The sequence below is a fragment of the Salmo trutta genome, chromosome 27 (assembly GCF_901001165.1).
Source record: "Salmo trutta chromosome 27, fSalTru1.1, whole genome shotgun sequence".
NCBI classification, from domain to species: Eukaryota; Metazoa; Chordata; class Actinopteri; order Salmoniformes; family Salmonidae; genus Salmo; species Salmo trutta.
The window spans coordinates 8,502,793-8,523,184 of record NC_042983.1 but is presented as its reverse complement, the minus strand read 5'-3'; the positions used below and the strand labels follow the sequence as shown (position 1 = coordinate 8,523,184).

The 20,392-nt window shown below is 44.7% G+C and overlaps 1 protein-coding gene across 4 annotated transcripts in view; it reads left to right on the top strand.

Annotated features, from left to right (window-relative positions):
• The window catches only part of tncb (tenascin Cb), a 108,919-nt gene that overhangs the window by 51,959 nt on the left and 36,568 nt on the right, over positions 1 to 20,392 (top strand). For 3 of the 4 annotated variants that reach the window (XM_029716534.1, XM_029716533.1, XM_029716531.1), the window contains exon 1: positions 7,961 to 8,287. The exons of the other annotated variant lie outside the window; for it this stretch is intronic. The gene's annotated coding sequence lies outside the window, so the exon portion shown is untranslated. Of the gene's footprint in view, positions 1 to 7,960; positions 8,288 to 20,392 lie in introns of those variants that run through there. 4 annotated transcript variants of the gene reach the window in all.

The window sequence follows — 20,392 nt, the reverse complement described above, 5'->3', positions numbered from 1 at the left end:
GAAGGGTGGGCTGTACATTGATCCTGCTGCTCTGACTGGATAGAGTGAAGCTGTATTTCACCATCCACTTGCTTTGCTTCCTCCTTGACGATGACTTCACCTTGCATGTTTTGGTCGGATCATTTAGACCAGTGGTTCCCAACCATTTTCGGTTAATGTACCACGAACTGAAGTACCCCCTCATGAGCATTTTACCAGTAAGTCTATGGTATCATGAGTCTTCAAGTTTTTTATTTCATTTTTTTATTTCACCTTTATTTGACCTGGTAGGCCAATTAAGAACAAGTTCTCATTTACAACTGTGACCTGGCCAAGATAAAGCAAAGCAGGGCGACAAAAACAACAACACAGAGTTACACATAAACAAACGTACAGTCAATAACACAATAGAAAAATATATGTACAGTGTGTACAAATGCAGAAAAGTAGGGAGGTAAGGCAATAAATAGGCCATAGAGGCGAAATAAGATGATGTAGATGATGATGTGCAAGTAGAGATACTGGGGTGCAAAAGAGCAAGAAGATAAATAACAATATGGGGATGAGGTAGTTGGGTGTGCTATTTACAGATTGGCTGTGTACAGGTACAGTGATCGGTAAGCTGCTCTGACAGCTGATGCTTAAAGTTAAAGAGGGAGATATAAGACTCCAGCTTCAGTGATTTTTGCAATTCGTTCCAGTCATTGCAGTAGAGAACTGGAAGGAAAGGCGGCCAAAGGGAGTGTTGACTTTGGGGATGACCAGTGAAATATACCTGCTAGAGCACGTGCTACAGGTGGGTATTGCTATGTTGACCAGTGAGCTAAGATAAGGTGAGGCTTTACCTAGCAAAGATTTATGGATGACCTGGAGCCAGTGGGTCGGGCAACGAATATGTAGCGAGGGCCACCCAACAAGAGCATACAGGTCGCAGTGGTGGGTAGTATATGGGGCTTTGGTGACAAAACGGATGGCACTGTGATAGACTACATCCAATTTGCTCAGTAGAGTGTTGGAGGCTATTTTGTAAATGACATCGCCGAAGTCAAGGATCGGTAGGATCGTCCATTTTAAGAGGGAATGTTTGGCAGCATGAGTGAAGGAGGCTTTGTTGTGAAATAGGAAGCCGAATCTAGATTTCATTTTGGATTGGAGATGCTTAATGGGAGTCTGGAAGGAGAGTTTAGAGTCTAGCCAGACACCTAGGTATTTGTAGTTCTAAGTCAGAACCGTCCAGAGTAGTGATGCTAGTCGGGCGGGCGGGTGCGGGCAGCAATCGGTTGATGAGCATGCATTTAGTTTTGCTAGCATTTAAGAGCAGTTGGAGGCCACGGAAGGAGAGTTGTATGGCGTTGAAGCTCGTTTGGAGATTTGTTAATTAACACAATGTCCAAAGGATGGCCAAATGTATACAAAATGGTGTCATCTGCATAGAGGTGGATCAGAGCATCACCAGCAGCAAGAGCGACATCATTGATATATACAGAGAAAAGAGTCGGCCCAAGAATTGAACCCTGTGGCACCCCCATAGAGTCTGCCAGAGGTCCAGACAACAGGCCCTCCAATTTGACACACTGAACTCTATCTGAGAAGTAGTTGGTGAACCAGGCGAGGCAGTCATTTGAGAAACCAAGGCTATTGAGTCTGCCGATAAGAATGCGGTGATTGACAGAGTCGAAAGCCTTGGCCAGGTCAATGAATACGGCTGCACAGTACTGTCTTTTATCAATGGCGGTTATAATATCGTTTAGCACCTTTGAGCGTGGCTGAGGTGCACCCATGACCAGCTCGGAAACCAGATTGCATAGCGGAGAAGGTACGGTGGGATTCGAAATGGTTGGTGATCTGTTTGGTAACTTGTCTTTCAAAGACTTTAGAAAGGCAGGATAGGATAGATATAGGTCTGAAACAGTTTGGGTCTAGAGTGTCTCCCCCTTTGAAGAGGGGGATGACCACGGCAGCTTTCCAATCTTTAAGGATCTCAGACAATACGAAAGAGAACAGGCTAGTAATAGGGGTTGCAACAATTGCGGCGGATAATTTTAGAAAGAGAGGGCACAGATTGCCTAGCCCCAGGTGATTTGTAGGGGTGCAGATTTTGCAGCTCTTTCAGAACATCAGCTATCTGGATTTGTCGGTGGTGACAGTGTTTTCTAGCCTCAGTGCAGTGGGCAGCTGAGAGGAGGTGCTCTTATTTTCCATGAACTTTACAGTGTCCCAGAACATTTTGGAGTTTGTACTACAGGATGCAGATTTCTGTTTGAAAAAGCTAGCCTTTGCTTTCCTAACTGCCTGTGTATATTGGTTCCTAACTTCCCTGAAAAGTTGCATATCGCTGGGGTTATTCGATGCTAATGCAGTACGCCACAGGATGTTTTTGTGCTGGTTAAGGGCAGTCAAGTCTGGAGTGAACCAATGGCTAAATCTGTTCTCATTTTTTTTTAAATGAATGGGGCATGCTTATTAAAGATGGTGAGGAAAGCACTTTTAAAGAATAACCAAGCATCCTCTACTGACGGAATGAGGTCAATATCCTTCCAGGATATGAGGGCCAGGTCGATTAGAAAGGCCTGCTCGCTGAAGTGTTTTAGGGAGCGTTTGACATTGATGAGGGGTGGTCGTTTGACCGCGGACCCATTACGGACGCAGGCAATGAGGCAGTGATCGCTTAGTTCCTGGATGAAGACAGCAGATGTGTATTTAGAGGGCAGGTTGGTCAGAATGATATCTATGAGTGTGCCCGTGTTTACGGATTTAGGGTTGTACCTGGTAGCTTCCTTGATAATTTGTGTGAGATTGAGGGCATTGATACACCATAATAACAAAACAAAAACTGTTTTTTAGACATTTTTGCACATTTATATAAAAAAAAAAGAAATATATCATTTAGATAAGTATTCAGAACCTTTACTCAGTACTTTGTTGAAGCATCTTTGGCAGCGATTACAGCCTCGAGTCTTCTTAGGTATGGATTTGGGGAGCTACTCCCATTCTTCTCTGCAGATTCTCTCAAGCTCTGTCAGGTTGGATGGGGAGCGTCGCTGCACAGCTATTTTCAGGTCTCTCCAGAGATGTTCGATCGGTTCAAGTCCGGGCTCTGGCTGGGCTAGTAAAGGGCATTCAGAGACTTGTCCCGAAGCCATTCCTGCATTGTCTTGCCTGTGTGCTTAGGGTCATTGTCCTGTTGGAAGGTGAACCTTCACCCCAGTCTGAGGTCCTGAGCGCTCTGGAGCAGGTTTTCATCAAGGATCTCTCTGTACTTTGCTCCGTTCATGTTTCCCTCGATCCTCCGTTCATGTCTCTCAGTCCCTGCCGCTGAAAGAAATACCTACTGCATGATATTTCCACCACCATGCTTCACAGTAGGGATGGTGCCAGGTTTGCTCCAGATGTGAAGCATGGCATTCATGCCAAATAACACATATGGAATCATGTAGGAACCCCAAAAGGGTTAAACAAATCAAAATATATTTTATATTTGAGATTCTTCAAAGTAGCTACCCTTTGCCTTAATGACAGCTTTGCACACTCTTGGCAATCTCTTGGCAAACCAGCTTCATGAGGTACACTTTTGTGGTTACCTCATGATTCCATATGTGTTATTTCATAGTTTTGATGACTTCACTATTATTCTACAATGTAGAAAATAATCCAAATAAAGAAAAACCCTTGAATGAGTAGGTGTGTCCCAACGTTTGACTGGTACTCTATGTAGCACATGTATGTATCTGATCCTGTCTGGCCAGAAATAGTATGTCATGCCATACTCTTTTAGTCCACAGAGTATCAGATACATGATCTACACATATTACGGAGCGCTGTCTGGCTCACTCGGATGCTTTATCTGAGATTGATGCGTCTTTCTTTAGGCGCTCATCTCGGTCAAATAAATTAGAAATATTACAATATTTTATTTGGATTGGCAAGGAGGTACAGTAGGGCCCCCTTAGGCCCGCCCATAACGCCGGCCCTGACACAGTCACACACACACACATCCATCTGCCGCTTTTTTGGTTTATAAATGTGCGGTATTTTGCCAACATCTAGCCTGTTTAGGCATATTAAAACACTTCCGTGTTATCCAATCCAATACGAGTAGCCTATGATCAGGTTGGCACACCCCTACTGTAGACACAGTGCCAACTGTGGCAACACAAAAGGCGGGAGGTCCTTGCTTACTGGGGTCACACAGAGGCTGTAAACTCACAAGGTCCTGTCATTGTGTTGGGAAATGTACAGGCGTTTTATAAGGCTGATCACAATTAAGTGTGTGTGCGCTTGTGTGGTCCACAGCATCAGACTTCCAGGCTTCCAACAGTGTAGATGAGACGACACTCAATATCGACGTTGACAGGGGCTCTCTGTTTGAACATGTACCTTCCTTGTGTGTTGATCATCCCAATGCTCACGAATAAGTATTGTCTAATTGGTCCTATTTGCATATTTCCGTCATTTCTGCATTATTTGGTTTGCCAAATGTTCATCGTTTATAGAGATTGAAGAACCATAGAACAATGAAAGAGGAAGAAAGGATCCTCTGTCCTCTAGCTCACTGTGTGGCTCTGCTTCAGCCTATCCTGGAGCCATGTCTCTTCCCTCCCTGGGTTATGAATTATGGATTCCTTCTAATAGGCTGTTTCGCCCTTGTTTAACTTACTGCAGCCACGGGCTTATTTTGCTGATGTCTGATTTTAATGGCACACTCACTTCACCCAAGCTGAGCACTCTCCACTTACAGATCCACTAACACATCCCTTGCTTCCCAATGCTGTGTTATTGTCTCACTACTGCATTAAGCGGCATGGGTTCCTGTAGACTGGAGGATCTACAGGACTCCTCCGCTCCTTGCTACTCTTGCTACTGTCCAAGTTGACCTTCCCTGAGGATTTAACCCACACCATGCCAGCTAGCGGCTAGTGCATAATAGATGAAGGACAGACATAGGGAGGGAGGCAAAGTGACCAGGCCCCATTATTACCTGGGAATTCAATTTTAATGAGGTAAACAGGTTTTTCCAGGTCATCTGCACCTTCAGTGGGTGGTGTGTCTGCCCCATCAGTGCCGTATTGCTGCCTGCCTGCCTCCACTACAGTACCTCCCTGCCTTGACTCACAGAATTGCTGCAGGGGCTCCATCTTATAATTAGGTCTCACTGTCATTGACAGAAAGTGTCTCACTTCCCGCCGAGTCCTTTTCCTCGCCTTCAAGTCGAGTGCCACCAATTATACAGTGGCAAGAAGACCTTATTAAATATGCTCCAGGCAACCCTTGCCTTAGTTTTTCTTCTCAGTCTCGCCAGATTATGTTTTCTGTCTGCTAACATTGGACTGAAGGCTAGCTAGTTGCTCCACCACAAATGAGTGACTAGAGCGCTGTATTGATTTCATTCTAATTTGCTGCTTAGAAATGGGAAACAATTCCTTTGGCTGGCTTGTGTACTAGCAAGTTATTCAATGTCGATCTGGAGAGAGATGTACTAGCTGGCCATTTTCATGCTGTGGTCATGGCCATGCTGTGGTCATGGCTTTTGTCAAATGAACGTCAGATTTGACTTGGAGAATTAACATAGCAGGTTAGGAGAATTAACGTAGCAGGTTAGGAGAATTAACGTAGCAAGTTCGGAGAATTAACGTAGCAGGTTCGGAGAATTAAAGTAGCAGGTTTGGAGAATTAACATAGCAGGTTCGGAGAATTAGCACAGCAGGTTCGGAGAATTAGCACAGCAGGTTCGGAGAATTAACGTATCAGGTTGGGAGAATTATCGTAGCAGGTTAGGAGAATTAACGTAGCTGGTTAGGAGAATTAACCAGGCAGGTTAGGAGAATTAACGTAGCAGGTTTGGAGAATTAACGTAGCAGGTGTCGAGAATGAATGGAGCAGTGATAAACATCAGACATGCACAGTACAGTACATTTAAATGCCAATCTAAATCAGAACATCCTTCTGCACTTAATGAAAAAAAAAATGTGTCTCCCTCGAGCAAGAGTCTGGTTCCGGATAGCTACGGGAATGGATGACAGGGAAGGATACGCTCTCACACACACACGTCAGCAGGGAAATCACACTCTGCTCCATGCATTTTGTGAAAAGTCTGTAGACAGAGGTAGGAGTAGAAGCATGACAAACAGGGAGTAGTCAAGCTCCCACTGCAATTCCCTGTGAATCCTCCCTCTCCTCCCTGACTGCGCTGCGGTGAAAGAGAGAGAAAGAGAGAGAAGTGGAGAGTGCGACAGGAAGGTGAGAAGAGGAACAGATGGAGAGTCGCAGTACGTGTTCCACAGCAACGTAGGGTCTCTCTGCGTGTACAGACATACTCATTTAAAACAGGTGCTATACTTAGACATGGCTCCACAGCCTCTTTTCATCCTATAGTGAATGACGGCGTTGATTATAACCTAAGCACTGATTGTTAACACAACTAGAAATCTATAGACTAGATCCTCTTTCCCTTTTACCCTCAGGGGAGCCAAAGCAAAATTCATCAGGCCACTCGAGTCATGGAATATACTTTATTACCCAACGGCCAAGCTACATACAGTATGTGCCGTTGAGTTTTGTATGGGATTAGGGGGATATTTTCTATCTGACTGGCCACTGGCTCTCAATAACACGGAGGGGATCATGTCCCCTGCTGAGAAAGCCTCTCTCTCTGTCTCCCCTCACCACACACCGCTACGTCCCTTGCCTCACACACCAGGCATACTTATCACTGTTTATGCATCCCAAACGGCACCCTATTCCCTATATAGTGCACTTATTTTGAACAGAGACACATGGGCCCTGCTCAAAAGTAGTGCACTATAAAGGTAATAAGGTGCCGTTTGGGACACGACCTGTGTTATTCAGCCATAGAGAGGAATGAAGACATGGAAAGTGTTTCCATTTTCAGATTGTTTTATACAGAGAACATCCAGAGACTGGCACCATTAGAATATGTCACATTTTGACAAGGTTTTTCTGTCACAGCAGCTCTATTACATGATATATTGAGGAGAAGAAAGGAGAAGAAAGGAGAAGAAAGCCCCCCCCCCCCCCAATGCAGCACGACCATCATCAGCACCATTGCCTTTGTGTCCCCCGATTAGTCTGCAGGCCGGGTCATGCCATTCCCCATGCTGGATCCTCTGGCTCTTATGAAATATATTTGATGTACATCCTCCTTTTGAAGTCCCTGGGAATTAGGGGACACTGCCTGGGAGCAGTATGGCTTTGGCTCTGGCTGGGTCCTGCCTCGTCCTCGTTGGTTGTTCCTGTGTTTATTTGAAGTGGGGCTGTCTGTTTACACTAAATGCTCAATGCAGCACAGCTCACGGCTGGTAATTGCTACCAGCATCCACTGGGTTCTGCTCTACTGGCGTACTTGTAGTGGATCCTAAGGAAGGAAGTGTTACATTCACCCCAGACCTGGGTGTAGACCAGAGGGATGGAGGTCCCTGTGGGTCCTGGTCAAAAGTAGTGCACTATAAAGGGAATAGGGTGGCATTTGGGATGCAGGCTGTATCTAAACACACACTAATCAAGGGCTGTGTGGTTGGTGGAGCGCTGTAGGGAGAGCAGGCTCGCTCTGCTCTGTATGATGTCATGTATGAGGTTTCAGTCTCCTGGTATACTTGGGGAAGGTAGTCGATGAGAAGGGATAAGAGGACAAAGATCTGATTGGCATCATCATAATCATCATTACCATCATTACCATTACCACCACCATTATTATCATCATCATAAAGCAGAGGCAGTCACTAGCTGCTTTCCTCTTTTATATTCAAGTCTAAAATTGTATATTAATGTGGCCCTGCATTCACTCATTTTTTCCCATTGGCTGCTTTACTTTGTGGCTAATATGCCCCCCCCCCCCCCGTCTACTTCGTCTACTCCGTCCCTTTCTCTCTCTCTCTCCCTCTCTGTACTGTGAGCGAGCAGGAGCCAGCCTTGAGGCATCCCGTTTCAACTCCTCAGCTTCCAGTAAGAGGGGTGGGGGGGTATTTAAGAGCGCTAGGTAGGAGTGGGGTCTGACCGCAGAGTCTACTGTTTAAGAGAAAGGGAATTCTCCCTCCGTCTCTCTTTCACTCAGTCCCTAGATCTCCTGGCTGCTCTCTCTCTCTCTCTCTCCCCTCTCACTGGCTACAGCATCAGCAGGCTGGCTCTCTAGGTGGCAGGAATAGAGTGACTGAGAGAAAGAGAGGAAAATGACACAACTGTCATTGCTTTAGAAGGCAAAGACACAGACCCACAAGAACATTTGTTTTATTTGAGCCCAACTCTACTACATTGATTTAGCTCCAGTGGAGAGATTCTGTGAATTCAGTAGAAGGTAAGCTGCTCCTGTCTTTACCTGTCTGCAACACTTTGATGCTCTGTTCGAAATAGAATGAATGCTGATGTCTAGATTTTGTGTAATCAGATCATTTATGACTATTGTTGGTGTGACTGTGACTGTGGATTTGTATTAATATTAGAGAAGTATCAAATAGGAAAATACAATCAATTTAAGGATTTTGGTTTCTAAATCTTCACAGGAAATGACGTATTTATTGCAAAATATGTAGATATCAATATATATTCTATAGATACATCAGAGAAATGGCTGTTTATTGTCATAGCAACATATTTTGAAATAGTAAACTGTGGATTATAATTAGATAGATTTCACCAATCGAAGTGGGATCTTTTATTGTTTCGCTTCATTATTATTTAACAAGCAGACACTTCTGAGACCGGCTCGGTTTTGTTCCGTCATTACCGACAGTAAATTGACTGTACATGTTCAAAAGTGCCCATTACAGTTTATGAAGGATGTTGTTCACCACATTGTTGACATGCTTCTACTATTTACCTAATCTCCTCCACCATCCGGCTCGCTCTCTTTAGAGCCTGAGGATGAGGTTAGCTCTTACCTGAACAGAGGGAAAATTGTAAATTGAGGGATCCAAGACATCAGCTAACTACTGAATAATTCTGCGAAGGTGTTGTGTTCAGTTGCGGTCGGCTCGGGTTGTGTTAGGAGTACAGATAGGGGTATGGTTGTTTCCGTGGGTGCTGCCTGCTGCAGCCTGCCAGATCTGAGTCTGTCCAGCCCTCTGTAAATCTACTAAATGTGTGCCAGCAGACAGCGGGGTTCTGTAGCCCGGAAGACAGACAGATGCTGTGCATTAGAGTTGCTCTCTCTACTCTCGCCGTGTTCTCTCTACTCTCTCTGCTCTCTCTGCTCTCTCTGCTCTCTCTGCTCTCGCTACTCTCTCTACTCTCTCTACTCTCTCTACTCTCTCTGCTCTTTCTGCTCTCTCTGCTCTCTCTGCTCTCTCTGCTCTCTCTGCTCTCTCTGCTCTTTCTGCTCTCTCTACTCTATCTACTCTTTCTCCTCTCTCCAGGTTCTCCCACTGTACGCTGGGTACGCAGTACTAGCTGGCAGCTCCGCCGACTCCCTCCCTCCCTCTAGCCTATAGCAATGTACTGTTCACGCTGTTCAGCGTGCATGTGTGTGTGCACGTGGTCCTCACTCCTCACAGATGTCATATATCAGCACGCTCAGAGAGAGAAATTAGGGATGTAAGGAGCTTATTGGGGGGTTTGTTGATAACGTCCCACAAAGAGATTACACCCCTGTGACTGTGATGACTGAGAGTGGAGGAGAGGATGGGTATGGAGTTGTGTTTGTGTGTGTGTGCGTGCGTGTGTGTGTGTACGCTGTGCGTGGAGATATTTGTGTGGTGTGCTCTGTGTATTTTGGGGCGCTGTGTGTGTATATGTAGGGAGATGTGGGGTGCAGTGAAGGAGGAGACCCCCAGGATACCAGGGTTGTGTCTGTTGGATGGTAATTGCGACATTAGGGGGAGATACAATGTAATGCTTACACCTCATCTAGTCTTTTAAACATTGTTGGCTAAATAACGGTTGAACCAGGCTCAACCCTTGCAACACAATGATATTCAGTTCCTAATTGGCCGATATTGAACTTTTTCCACGCACGATTCCAATGCTTGTGGGATTATTTTTGACATGAGTTATCTTGGTTTATTTGTGTGGGTTTCATTCTATCGCCGTGAGCTAAGACATGTGACACTGGAATGCAGGTTTTCCTCTGTCAACCACTTTCTCATATACTTGACGTGTGTACAGCCGGTGTCAGATTGGTTGTGTTCTAGTGCCGACTGCTTGCCTTCGGTGGTTTCTCAGGTTTGGGGTGGGAACGTTTTATGACGCTATTGCTATGTGCAGAGGGAGGATCCATTGACAGTGACACCCAGTGCCAGAGATGAGTGGGGAAATGTCCTTTGTTTGGACAGCTGTGTCCTCTAACGCCCCACGCTTGATAATCAAGGCACTTGGAGAAGTTAACTGTTTTTACATGCACACCCACTTAGCTCCTCTGGTGGTGATTGTGGTATTCATAATGACCTGAAGAGGTTGGTCTGAGCATGCTCATGAGGAGAGGGAAGGATAGCAAATTAGTTGAGTTTGGATGAATCTCAGGACCAAATGGGGATTTTTTTGCTGGACAAAACAACTGCAATCTCTATTTTAAAGTCCCCCCCCCCCACTGCCTCGATCTCTATTTCTCTTTCTCTCGCTCCCTCTCTCCCTGTCTCTCTTCCGTCTCTCTCTCTCCCTCTCTTTAAAGCAAGCAAACTTAAATCCGTTTTACCTCATTTCTACCAGCAAGTTAAATATCCAACCAGAGGGGGAAAAAAACTCTAAACCACCTTTACTCCACAAACAGAGACATGTACAAAGCCCCCCCCCCTCTCTCCCCTCTCACTCTCTCTCGCTCTGTGTCTCTTTGCACAGTCATTGCTCTCACTGACTGTATGACATAATTACATTTCTGCATATGTCTCATTGATTGAATTTAATGACGTTAAGTAATTGCTAGCTAATGACCTGCTGCGGTTCATTTAGACTATTCCAGGTTGGTAAATGTGTGTTTGTATTTCTGATAAGGAAGTTGTGCATATCAACTTGTATATCCCAGCCGCTGGCAGTAGGGCATGTCTGTCTGCCAGATGTTTGCCTACCTACGACACAGAGATTTAATCAGATCCCAGTACCTGGAAACACATAGCCCACAAAACCTTTCTGGAGTGAAGAAGTAATTGCTTGTGCTTGTAGTAGTTTGAGTTCCTGTGACTCATGAAATCCCACCCTTGACAATGAATGAATACCATCAATCTATCTCTTTGAGAGGACCTATTTGCTTCATGTACACACTGACTTAGCCTTCAATCCAGTAAATTGACCTCTGTAGTATCATGCTTTTGTATTTGTGCTTTGTTTTCATGTTATATTTGCTGAACACATTTGAGAGTGACACATACGCATGTATTAAGCCTTATAAAAGGCCTCTTTCCTATGTCACTCCCAGAATTGGCCCCTGATGGTGACGGCCCCTCTGAGACAAAAAGCTCCCGACAGATTAGTCATCACCACGGGAACAAAGACACAAAGATTCTCTCAAAAGAATCCAATGTCTTAAAGTGCAGAAATCCCAGATGGTTTTTAATGCTCCTCTGATGCTAATGTGTGAGCTGAGTGGAGGGGAAGCACTGGCAGCCGGTTTGTGCGTCCCACATGACACCCTATTCCCTAAATAGTGCACTGCTGTTGACCAGAGCCCTGGGACACAGCCTGTCTGTGTTCCGGGGCCTCTGTGTTACCAACATAGTCGCTGAATTGGAGGCGTCCAATAACACGGCTGTGACTCTTTTCCTTCACCAGTGATCCCACATATTGGAATGCACCCACCATAGCATAATGTTCTCGGGGTGGGGTTATATAGCTCATACAAGTGTGTGAATGGATGGTAGTACTTCCCATTAGGACACGCGACACACTTTCAGCCTTTATCGACATGCAGACAAGGACAAACAGATGTCCTCATATCACAGCCAACATTCCTGCCTCGATTTCCGAGTGGGAAAACCTCACCTTCCTGTTAGAGAATAGGGTGGGAGAAAGTCATAAAGCCTCTCAATCCTGTGAATAATCTCCCACTTATCAGTCCTGAAAAGATAGTCTACAGTACTTTGGATGTCCTTGAATAACCTGAACATCCCTTCGATTAATTTGCAAGTGAATGAAGAGAGCATCATGGAAATGCACAACGTTTTTATTACTCTATACCTTTTTATCAAGTTGTCTGCTGTACATTGTTAACACATTTGCCATATTGGAAATACTGGACTGCTGCCAGTGCAGCTTTCGAGGGAGGAACTAGGACCAAGGACAGAGGAAATTGTCCTCTCCTCTTTCTGAATGTACTACTGCAGTGCAAAGTACAAGTCAGGGAGCAGCACCACGAGACGCTCCCCAGACAACATGGTACTCCCTCTCCAGGAAAATGAATTCTCTGTCTACAGTTGATAGATAGTTTCCTCTCCCAAGTAAACATGAACACCCAGATTGTTCCTGCCTTGTGCCTACCACAGACCAGGAAGTAGAAAGTTATTGGTCTATAAAGCCACTAAAGAGCCGAGCTGAGGTATTTTCTGTCTTCGTGTCTGTGAAGGTGTCACAACTTCCGCCGAAGTTGTTCCCTCTCCTTGTTCGGGCGGTGTTTGGCGGTCGACGTCACCGACCTTCTAGCCATCGCTGATCCATTTTTCATTTTCCATTGGTTTTGTCTTGTCTTCCATCACACCTGGTTCCAATCCCATCAATTACATGTTGTGTATTTAACCCTCTGTTTCCCCTCGTCCTTGTCGGTGATTGTTTATTGTAAGTGTTTTGTGTACGTCTGTACTGGTGTGCGTCGGGTTATGTTATCCATGGGTTTTTGTGAATAAACTATGCCGTTGGAAACACAGTTATTTCTCTCCTGCGTCTGACTTCTCTGCCGCCAGTTAAACACCCTTACAGAAGGAATTGGATCATGCTGTCAGATTTTTTTCCCCTTCACTCGTGTCTGATCCTAGTGTCACTTTTTGTATGTGTAGGCAATTAAGTAAAAAATCGCTTTCTAGAGGTAACTAATATGAAGCCCACGCAGCTCCTAGCTCTCTTGTTATAGTACTGCAATCAGATCTCAGTCGAGTTCGTCTTGCAGCTAGATTTGGTGACCTGAGACGGAAGGTGTCGGTTACTTGGAAAGTGTATCCCTCAGCCTCAGTAAGATACCTTTTCACCACATTACGACACAGTTGGAATGCAGTTCAACACAAGCAGATTTTATTGTAATTGTTAAAACTAAGGGAAAGGAAGTGGGATGAATGAATGGAGGGTTCGGTTGTTAAGACTGTCTAGAAAAATGAGTGATTAGATGTTCTGTAAAGGTAGCAGATGAGGTTCGACTAATAAACAGGAGGTCACCAGTCCTCAACATGTAAAAAAGAGCTCATGAACAATGAACAGACCTACTGTACGTTAGGCCATGCTGCAGTAAAGAATATTGATGGGCTCACTGTCCAGGGATGAGCGAAATCTTGACATCATAAAATGGAATTGAGTCTTCAGTTATCTGCCAAGGCACTCCCCTCCCATGTGCATTCACAGTATCATACTTTGTCTTTCTATCTCAATGTCAGATTTGGAAATGGCTTTTCTGTTGAATAAATGCGTGTTTATTTTTGTAACAGTCAGATAAGGTAGGAGGGCTCCAGAGCAACCTTGTGGTTCCGTCAGGGTGATACTGTTCACCCTTGGCAAAGTGATCTCACTGCAGCGTACTGGCTTCGTCCCAAACGGCGCCCTATTCCCTGTATAGTGCAGTGCTTTTGACCGGGCCCCATAGGGCCCTAGTCAAAAGTAGTGGACTATATAGGGAATAGGGTGCCATTTGGGACGTAGTATAATGCTGCGAGATAAGTGTTTGTGCTGGTATCACAGTCCTCCACCCCCGGCCTGTCTTATCAGACGTGAACACACCAACCCCCCCCACTCCCGCGCTATGTGTGCTATCAGATACACCAGGGTCATGGAGGACCAATAACATGGGCCTTAATTTATATGAAACCAAACCAATTCATCCCAAGAAAAAAAAAACAGACCATATTTCGATTTAATTTTCATTTTGTGTAATTTTATGCTTTTCCCATAAGAGGGAAATTGATAAGCTATATGCCAAGAGGGGAAGTAATCAAAACATTGCAACACATAATTGATTTCCTATTCTCGCTTCTTGGAGTGTTTTCCCCTTAGTTTTGAAAGCCAGCAAATTAAAAGAGAGTCGCCTACAATTTAAAGTTTCGTAAAGTTAATCTTGTGGGATTTAATTGCATTTCTGCAATTATTGAACTAAAGTTGTCACCATGTAAATTTACACAGTACAGAAATACTGTGACTTGTCCAACAGCCAGACATGATAACCAGCCAGGGTCAGTTTCTGTGTTGGGACCCACCAGACCTTTCATCTGTACAAATGGAAGTGTATTGTGTGTTTATTATGACTGCTCAAAACAATCCAATCAGTGAACCCAAACCTGACCTGCCACGACCGACTGCCCTTTGAAGGGTGTCCAGGCCAGACAAAATAAATGGCTAAGGGGCGTCGGCGTCCAGTCGTCCACTAGCAGACTAGACTAAGAGGGCTTGTTTGGAGGCAGTGGACTGTGTTACAGGGTGCGTCCCAAATGGCACCCTATTCCCTATGTAGTATACTACTTTTGACCAACTCCAATAGGGCTCTGTTTAAAACTAGAGCACTATATAGGGAATTGGGTGCCATTTGAGGCTCCTATAGTGTTGTAGGTCATGAGTACAGTCAGTCCCATCAGTTAGCCTCATCCCTCTAAGGCAAAGGGGGGCAAAGTACAAAGACATTTACAAAAAAATAAGAATAATAAAAATGTTATACCTTTTTTCTCCCAATTTCATGGTAACCAATTGGTAGTTATAGTCTTGTCCCATCGCTGCAACTCCCGTACGGACTCGGGAAAGGCGGTCGAGAGCCGTGTGTCCTCCGAAACACGACCCAGCCAGGCCGCACTGCTTTTTGACACAATGCCCACTTAACCCGGAAGCCAACTGCACCAATGTGTCGGAAGAAACACCGTACACCTGGCGACTGTGTCAGCGTGCATGCGCCTGGCCCGCCACAGGAGTCGCTAGAGCGCGATGAGACAAGGAAATCTCGGCCTGCCAAACCCTCTCCCAACCCGGACGATGCTGGGCCAATTGTGCGCCGCCTCATGGGTCTCCCAGTCACTGCCAGCTGTGACACAGCCTGGGATCGAACCCAGGTCTGTAGTGATGCCTCAAGCACTGCGATGCAGTGCCTTAGACAGCTGCACCACTCGGGAGGCCTCGGCAAATTGATTTTAACAAACAATTGGTCCCCCAAAAAATGCGTCCCTCCGTTGAATTTCAAAATCCCGATGTGGCCCTCGAGTGAAAAAGTTTGCCCAGCCCTGCTCTACAGTATGCGGTGCCTTCCTCCCCTCCCTTTGGACAGATAAGATGAGATTGATTGACTGCTTCATCTGCTGTGTTATCAAATATGAATCCCTGGGGCATCCTCATCCCTGTGCAATATCAGCACAGGTCGTGCACTGTATGATAGGTTGAGACAGAGAGGACAGAGTCTTCCATTGTTGCAAGGTGATAACTTAAAAAAAAACATTTTGAGGAGCAGCAACAACGCAACAGAGGGCTGAAGTTTACAATCGATCCCATGTCTCTCTCTTTGCAGTCAATCCATGTTATGAGTTGTCCTGGAAATACATTTTTGTGTTTGATGATTATAACTCACAGCCATAGTGCTGTCCTCAGCTACTCTCTCTCTCTCGCTTGCTCTCTCTCTCTGATTGTGACCTTGGTGGGGATTGAAACAAATCAATACTTTAACTGCTCCAGAAGAGGACATAAGTACAACCCCTTTCAACTTGTTGGCGTTTCATTATGATTTATGTGCATATAAATCATTTCAATATCAGCCAGTGGGACCGCCTTATTGAGGAGCTTCTCTTCAGAGATGAATCTTGACATGTGATGAGAGAGTTACTTATTAGCAGATTTATTTTTGGCTTTGCAATGAATGGATGCTCTTAGAATGGCAGTTTGGTATGTTTTATTTTTGTTTGACGGAGCAACATTTCCTGGTCATTGAGCCTGGTCCATCCACCCAGACATTTTGTATGGCGTCTCTCAAGGTGAAAAGATCCTCCAGACAATAACTTTTCATTCATCTCCTCACGAGCGACCCAGATTAAAGAAGGGTGTGTGGCAAAGAAGGAAAGCTCGTTGTTGTCATGGGTGACCTACAAAACTAGGCAAGCTTGATGATTTCTACAGAAATGAAAAGAAAAGCATGCTTTTCCACATTCCCCTGTTTAACATACTGGGGATGTACAGTCTGGGGAGTTGGTCGGTTGAAGAAGTCATTGAATATTTACAGTTTTTACACATCAAGTGGGGCAATCTGCTTCAATATTCAGTTTGTTTGTTGTGGAGTTTATCTTACTGATACTAGACAGTAGTACGCTCCAGCCATGCGAATGCTTCCCTTATACTCCACCCCGCAGGCATATCTTCTACTTATCATTAGCAAACTATCATGATCTGTATTAGCTTGCATTTAAGTCATAAAACACGTGCATGCTGTGCAGAATGATGGTTGTCTTCCTTCCTGCTCTATCGATAGTCAGCATTTTTCACTAAACGGGCTACACAGTGACAGCCTGCACTGTGCATGGTGAACAATGGTGTTTTCTAGTGATTTATCTTGGCTGCACCATATGGCACAGTTGGTATTAGTAAAGGTAGACTACAGTGATGATTAAGTTTGTCAGCATGGGGGCCAGGCTGGGCTGAGTTTGAAAGAAATCCTGGCTTCTGCATATGACTTCTGAAATCCTTGACCGGCTGAAAGCTCCCTCTCATCAATCTCGAAGTGCTCCTCCAGAACCAATTGAATTCAAAACTTCCAGTGTCTGCAGGGCCGGCCCTGGGCATATACGACATAGGATATATATTTTTTGGAACTCAGTCAGGGTCTCAACTTACTTTCTCTCTGCCCCATGGCAAAGCGAGAGTAGAATTGCATGAAATTAGTTATAAAATTGCTAAATGTTATGTCCGTCCCATGGCAAAATGGAGGGGGGCTCCCAACCAAATCTCGCCTAGGGCCCCCAAAAGGCTAGGGCCGGCCTTGAGAGTCTGAAAGATGGGAGAAGGAAAGAAAAAAAGACATGGTACCACTGGAAAAACAATCATTGACAAAATATTTCAAAGGAAATCTTTATTTCCCCTGAAACTAGAGGTAAACGTGAGAAATCGTAGCAGCGATGCTAAGCGATTGAACATTTACAGCGCTAATCTTAACACAAGTCAAAACTTGAGCCTATTCCCTATATAGTGCACTTCTTTTGACCTGAGGCCCTGGTCAAAAGTAGTGCACTATAAAGGGAATAGAGTGCCATTTGGAATGAAATCAAATATTGGTATACACCACTGTAGCTTATACGGATTTCAATGGGCTGTAGAAGTGTCCTGGTTTTCCCTCTTGCTAACTCCCTATGTTCCACCCTGATCCTCTTCCTTCTGCTTTGTGTTAAATAAGTGCATTCACTTGATTTACTGACGGATTAAGATCCTCCAAGACTCCAAATGCAACACACAGCGGAGAGACGAAAGGAGTATTTATCAGAGACAGAAAGAACGTTAGGTACTGTAATGGTAAAGGGGGGGATCTTTGCTTGCATTGTTTGGAGTTGGATAACACAGTGCCATGGTTTTTACATTACACTAATGAGAAAGTCAGGAAGGTACAGTATGGGAAGGAGATGTACCGAACCTGCCCGTTTCCATCACAGCTGTCGTGATTTCTTTTTATACGGTATGATTCTACTCGCATGAAAACTGTGGATGGAAACGTGGTTTATATAGAGGAAATGACACCACTTTACAAACAGAGAAGGCTTTAATCTCTGCAGGGTCTCAATTCTGTCTCACACAGTCTCTTCTTTTCCATACAACATGAAGAAGCATGCTTATTGTATTCACACCCACATGGTAAAACCGTTCATCAGTTTGATATGGATTTCTAGATTCTTGTAATGTAGATTTGTGCAGGATCATCCTGATTTGATCAATCAAAATCATGTGAATTTAGTTAGCGCTATCACATTTTACACTATTTCTTAGAACTGGAATCCCCATCATCAATACTGTATGATCAGAGACCAATGCTGACTTCATTGTTTTGAGATTTACTGTATCTCATTCATTTATCTAACCAATCCAAACTTTTGCATATGTTTGTTGGGGGAAAACCTTGTTCTATAATCTATAACAGGCATTATTGTTGCCTCAGATGAATGGTCAATAAAAGCAAAGTTTTAAATTAGAATTGGTTTTGAATGAGAAGCTTTTGAAGAAGGAACTTTGTTTGAAACCATTCCCAGCGATCCTCTGTGTGCGGTGGGTATAAAACTGAAGTGTTGCCGGCTCAGCAGCACTCTTACAATACTGGGCTAATTTAGATCACTTGCACTAAATATGTGTGCCAGCCAGCAGGTTCTTGTTCCCCTGGTAAAATCCCCCACACATTGGCCACATAGCAGCCAACTGGCTTTGTTGCGGTCTGAGAAGCTAACAATAGAGTAAAATAAAAGTGAGAGAATTAGAAAGTAGCAGCAGTCAAATTGTGTCAAGTCCGAGTGAGTGTGCCAGCGACCAGCGGCATTAGCATAGTGCCGTGGCCACAGGGATCTGCTGACGGAAGTCCAGGTGGGGAGGCTGTTTTCTCTGTTCCCATGGTGGAAAAAAAGGCTACAACTGTCTGGTGTATTTAAATGATCATCTAATAATAACCTTTGCAGCATATCAAATTATGGTTGCAAGTAGTTGATCTATTAAACTACTGTCTATAGATATTTGAGAAATACAAGTTTGGTTCCTTTCCACTTATTTAGCCAAAGCCACAGATTTGCTAAATAATGCCTCACACAAAGACTAGTTTGCTCTCTCAGAGAGGGTTGGTTCCCTAAGTGTTCCATGTGGAGAGAAGCCAGCCAGCCTCCAAAGTGAGAAAGCCAACCATCCGCCCAGAACTAAAACCCTAGCAGCAACTCAAAGCAATTTTCTGGCTATTTTGTTGATTTAATCCCTGGTTTGCGATGCTCAAGCACAGCGGAGCAAGTGTGTGTGTGTGTGTGTGTGTGTGTGTGTGTGTGTGTGTGTGTGTGTGTGTGTGTGTGTGTGTGTGTGTGTGTGTGTGTGTGTGTGTGTGTGTGTGTGTGTGTGTGTGTGCGTGATGCCTGCATGTATGCCTGTGAGGTGGGGGTTAGCTTTTTCTCAGCGCTCCCATCAGCAGGCTACATTAGTGCTCTTACTGTGCGTCCATCACGGAGGCACTCATCCCTGTCTGTCTAATCAGGGGCTGGCTGCTGAAGCTGAGATCAGCCGTGGGATCCCATTCGCTCTATCCCTGGGACTGGAGCTCATCTGTCAGACAGCCTAATCACACGTCAGCGCAGGTTCAGGAGACTGAGCAGAGAGCAGCAGAGCAGAGGCTCCTCACATCACAGGAGCTGCTGCTCATGACCTCCCTGTGCCAGTGGCTGTCCTGGCTGTCAGACTCCCGCTCTCTGTATGTGGAGAAGATTTATGACTCGCTGCACACCGTTAGTATATTCTGTGCCACTCTGACCTAGTCTGTCTGCGGCAAGGCGTAACCCCCTTTTCATCACCCCACGATAATGGAACTCCCTCCATTATATATCCATGGCTGAGTCCCAAAGGGCACCCTAATCCCTATACAGTGCACTACTTTAGACCAGGTCAGAAGGAGTGCACTATATAGGGAATAGGGTGCCCTTTGGGACGTACCCGTACGGAACATGTCTAGGGGCTCATGTCTAGTTAATGTTGAATTGGTGTTGAGTCGCAACAATTGTCTCTTTTTGGAACATATGGAGAACATTTTATTTTGACTGCTGAAAGCAATCCTACTTTTAGAGCAACCTGTGTATCTGTTCTTACTGAAGGTGAGAAACACCAAATAGATGGTGTCAGCATTTTGACAAAGTGCAGAAGAGTTTAACAAAGGCAGAAAATCCATTGTCAAATGTCTATTTACCCTCTCCCTTATACTGACCAATAATGAGAAGGTAAAAAAACGTGTTGAATTGTATGTCACGCTTTACTTACAGAAAGTTACTTAATAGTTACTTAATTCCTGCTTGTTCAGCATTGTCTTTACACACCCCTTCCATATGCCAAGATTTGTTCTTGTGTTGATAAAGAACATGTCATGTATGCTCCACGTTCAAGCTTTGTTGCCCACAGAGGGGCATATGATCACTAACATGGATTCTTTATGTAACAACAAGTTCAAAGGACAGACCACAAGGTTTTACTGCCAGTCTCCAAACCATAACTCAATCTCAGCACATTTTCCAGCAGACCGTTACACTTAAAAGAAACAACATGTCTCGGGAGCCTAGAGAAACAGCCCAGTAACTTCTGGTGTGGAAAGAATCATGTT